The sequence below is a fragment of the Symphalangus syndactylus genome, chromosome 6 (assembly GCF_028878055.3).
Source record: "Symphalangus syndactylus isolate Jambi chromosome 6, NHGRI_mSymSyn1-v2.1_pri, whole genome shotgun sequence".
NCBI lineage: Eukaryota > Metazoa > Chordata > Mammalia > Primates > Hylobatidae > Symphalangus > Symphalangus syndactylus.
Genome location: NC_072428.2, coordinates 128,209,285 through 128,214,073, shown reverse-complemented (window position 1 = coordinate 128,214,073; position 4,789 = coordinate 128,209,285).

Sequence of the window (4,789 nt, the reverse complement as noted above, 5' to 3'; positions counted from 1 at the left end):
TGTGAGCCACCACATCCAGCCCATTTCCTGTTTTCTTTTCTTTTGTTTTTGAGACGAAGTCTTGCTCTGTCACCCAGGCTGTAGTGCAGTGGCATGATCTCGGCTCACTGCAACCTCTGCCTTCCAGGTTCAAGTGATTCTCCTGCCTCAGCCTCCTGAATACCTGGGACTACAAGCGTGCACCACCATCCCTGGCTAATTTTTGTATTTTTAGTAGAGATGGGATTTCACCATGTTGGCCAGGCTGGTCTTGAACTCCTGACCTCATGATCTGCCCACCTCGGCCTCCCAAAGTGCTGGGATTACAGGCGTGAGTCACTGTGACTGGCCCATTTTCTGTTTTCTTATACTGGTAGTTAGAAAAAAGTTCTTTTTGATATCAGGAAAAAGTTATGTAATAGCTTAATATTTTAACTTAGAATCTGAAACATTAAAAAATAATAGGTTTGGGGAAGACAGCTTTACAGTGGAGATACCTGGCCAATATCACCTTAGCCAAATGACCGAAGTTAACATACTAGTAATATAACCTATCAACATCATGTGCCTCCTGATATGATGCACTGAGAAGGACTCAAAATCACTTCTGTGGTATTTTTACCAAAAATATATAATCTGAATTTGTCATAAGGAGGCCTCAGTTAAGCCTGTCTGTCATTTTCCAACACTAATGCAATAACATCAGCTGGGTGTCCTACAATTTAATTTAACCTTGATGGTAACTACCTGGAGTTAGCACAGACCCTACCTGTTAAGAGGCTCAAACTGCCTCATTTCAGACACCAGCTGCAATTTTCAGGTGTCCTCAAGGCACCCACATTTCTTCCTACCAACCACATTGATATGGTTTGACTCTGTGTCCCCACCCAAATCTTATCTTAAACTGTAATCCCCATGTGTCGAGGGAGGGAAGTTGATTGGATGATGAGAGCGGTTTCCTCCATGCTGTTCTTGTGGTAGTGAGTGAGTTCTCATGAGATCTGATGGTTTTATAAGTGTTTGGATGTTACTCCTTTTCTCTTCTCTCTCCTGACACCTTGTGAAGAAGGTCCTTGCTTCCCCTTTGCCTTACATCATAATTGTGATAGGGACAGGAGGCAGGGAAATTCTGGGCAGAAGAGGGCATGTCCCCAGTAAGGGTCCCACCCTCAAGCTTGGAACCGCAACCCAAAGTGAGAACATACATTCCTGTTGTCCCGCTTGAATGTTGCCTTTTCTAAAACCATCCGTGGCTGTCCCTGTCCTCTATCCTGTGCCCATAAAAACTCCAGGCTCAACCAGAGTGGAGAAGGAGCTGGACATCAGAGACTATGCTTGGATGTTGGAGAGAAGGCAGCTTAACTTCAGAGGGATGGCTCGATAGTGTAACTTTGGAGAGGAGTCTGGTTGGAGATGGCTAGACTCTGGGGGAAGATCACCTTCCTGCTCCATCCCGTTTCCACTAAGAGCCACTTTCATTGGCAATACAATCCTCTGGATTCACCGCCCTTCAATTTGTTCTTGTGACTTGATTTTTCCTGGACACTGAACAAGGGCTTCAGTACCACGGGTGAGGATGCAAAAGGCTGTCACACTGAACATCTGCCCTTGCTGGCAGAAAGCAGCCACCTCAACTCAAAAGGGCAGAGGGCTCACTGAGCTGTTTAAAACTTAAGCTGTCCATGGACAACAGAGCTAAGAGAGCACTGTAACACACTCCCTCTGGGCTTCAGGGGTTGTGGGCACCCGCTAGACACTGCCATGGGGTTTGCTCTGGCTGGGACCCAAAAGCACTCGCCCCGGCCCCGGCTCCTGCACCTGCTCACCTGCATGCTCCCTCCCACGAAGGGTGAAGCACAGCAGGGCCAAGTGAGTGGAGTTTGCCCCTGCTGGCACTGAAGCAGTCAGCTACATCCAGTGCTCATGTGCTCCAGTTCCTGCCCACGAAGGGGTCAGGGAAATTTCCTGCTTCAATTGTAAGTTTCCCGAGGCCTCCCCAGCCATGTGGAACTGTGAGTCAATTAAACCTATTTCTCTTATTAATTACCCAGTCTTGGGTATTTTTTTTTTATCACCGTGTAAAAATGGACTAATACACACATATTTGGGGGTTCTCCTGACCTGCCTCCTCTGAGGTTTGACAATTCTCTAAAATGAATCACAGAACTCAGTAAAGTGCTGTACTTACAATTGAAGTCTTATAAAGGATACAATACAGGAATGGCCAGATGCAAGCGATGTCTCGAACAAGGTATTGGTGCAGCGTGAGTTCAGAGTTCCCATGCCCTCTCCAGGTATATCACCCTCTCAGCACAGCAATGTGTTCAACTTGGAAGCTCCTAGGGCCTTGTTGTTTAAGGGCTTTTATCAAAGGGCTTTATTATGTAAGCACGGTTGTTTAAATCATTGGCCATTGGTGGTTGGACTAAATCTCCAGCTCTCTGCTTCCCTGGAGGTTAGGGAATAGGGCTGAAACTTCTAACATTCTTCTCACAAGATTAGTTTTTCTGGCAGCTGGCCCCTATTCTAAAGCTACCTAGGGTTAGGATTAACCTCATTAGTATAACAAAGACACTCTCCTCACTCTGGAAATTCCAAGAGTTTTAGGAACTCTGTGCTAGGAACTGTGGACAAAGACCAAAAATATTTTATATTATGCCACAAGCCCAAATTGTGGAACTGAAACTGCCACTGCAAAATTATAGCTGAGACAATAGCTGACCTAGCCGACTCCATCTTGCTTCTAACCTCCAAGCTGTCCTTGTTCATTTCTGGGTGTAGGCTGAACTAACTTTGGGAGGAACCTAGTTTATAGTTTATAGTTCAGAACAAAGATGATGACAGCCCTCTCCCAAGGTGGTCCCCTTCTTTCTTGGGGACTAGATTGCCTTTGTAGGACTAATTAGCCAAAAGATGAGAAATTATGGTTTAGGAGTCATGCAGCTGGAGGCTACAAGATTCTAACCCTCCCCAGATTGCTCCTGGGGATAACATCATTATTGTAAAGCCTAAGATCTGTGCTTGAGATATTTTGCAGACCCTGCACTTAATGGATCAGCTGGCACCACCCAGATTGATAAACTGGCTCATCTGATCTTGTGGCCCCCACCCTAGGAACTGACTCAGTGCAGGACAGCTATGCCTCCTTATGATTTCATCTCCAACCCAAACAATCAGTACTCCCAACTCACTGGCTGCCCCCACCCACCAAATTATCCTTAAAAACTCTGACCTTTGCCGGGCGCGGTGGCTCACGCTTGTAATCCCAGCACTTTGGGAGGCCGAGGCGGGCGGATCACGAGGTCATGAGATCGAGACCACGGTGAAACCCCGTCTCTACTAAAAATACAAAAAAAATTAGCCGGGCGTGGTGGCGGGCGCCTGTAGTCCCAGCTACTCGGAGAGGCTGAGGCAGGAGAATGGCGTGAACCCGGGAGGCGGAGCTTGCAGTGAGCGGAGATCGCGCCACTGCACTCCAGCCTGGGTGACAGAGCGAGACTCCGTCTCAAAAAAAAAAAAAAAAAAAAAAAAAACTCTGACCTTCGAATGCCTGGGGAGACTGATTTGAGTAATAATAAAACTCCAGTCTCCCGCACAGCCAGCTCTGCATGTATTACTCTTTCACTGTTGTGATTCCTCTGTCTTGATAAGTCGGCTCTGTCTAAGCAGCAGGCAAGGTGAACCTGTTGGGCAGTTAAAGAACATTCCACAAAATAACCAGCTAATGCTCTTCAAAATTGTCAAAGTCAGATTGTCAAAGTCAGAAAAAAAGAAAAAAAAAAAACACCCCAAAACCCAAGCTGTCCTAGATTGGAAGAGACTAAGGATACATGAAGATTAAATGCAACACAGAACCCTGGATTGGATTCTGGGTCAGAAAAAGAACATCAGTGGGACAACTGGTAATATTTGAGTAAGGCTTTGAGATTAGTTAATAATATTGTATCAATATTAGTTTGCTGTTTTTGATCATTGTATGATGGTTATATAAGATGTTAAGGCTGGGCATGGTGGCTCACACCTGTAATCCTAGCAGTTTGGGAGGCAGAGGTGGTAGGATTGCTTGAGCCCAGGAGTTTGAGACCAGCCTGGGCAGTATAGTGAGACCCTGCCTCTACCAAAAAAAAAAAAAAAAAAAAGTTAACATTAAGGAAAACTGAGTGAAGTGTATAGTCTACAGAAAATTTTTATGCCATTTTTGCAACTTTGTAATAAGTCTGATATCATTTAAAAATAAAAAATTGAAAACTAAAAATAAATGAAAAATAGTATGCATGTTACTCTAAATATTTATTTTTATTTTTATTTTTATTTTTTAGAGAAGTCTCGCTCTTGTCTCCCAGGCTTGAGTGCAATGGCTTGATCTCGGCTCACTGCAACCTTTGCCTCCTGGGTTCAAACGATTCTCCTGCCTCTGCCTCCCAAGTAGCTGCAATTAAGGTACCTGCCACCACACCCAGCTAATTTTGTTATATTTTAGTAGAGATGGGGTTTCACCATGTTGGCTGGGCTGGTCTCGAATTCCTGACCTCAGGTGATCCACCCGCCTAGGCCTCCCAAAGTGCTGGGATTATAGGTGTGAGCCACCACGCTTGGCTTCTAAATCTTAATAGTAGTTATTTTTATATTGATGAAATTGCCATAATTAAAAAATTGCTATTTTTAAAAGTAGATTAATAGCAATCTCAACTATCGCAGGGACAAAAAACCAAACACCGCATGTTCTCACTCATAGGTGGGAATTGAACAATGAGAACACTTGGACACAGGAAGGGGAACATCACACACTGGGGCCTGTCGTGGGCTGGGG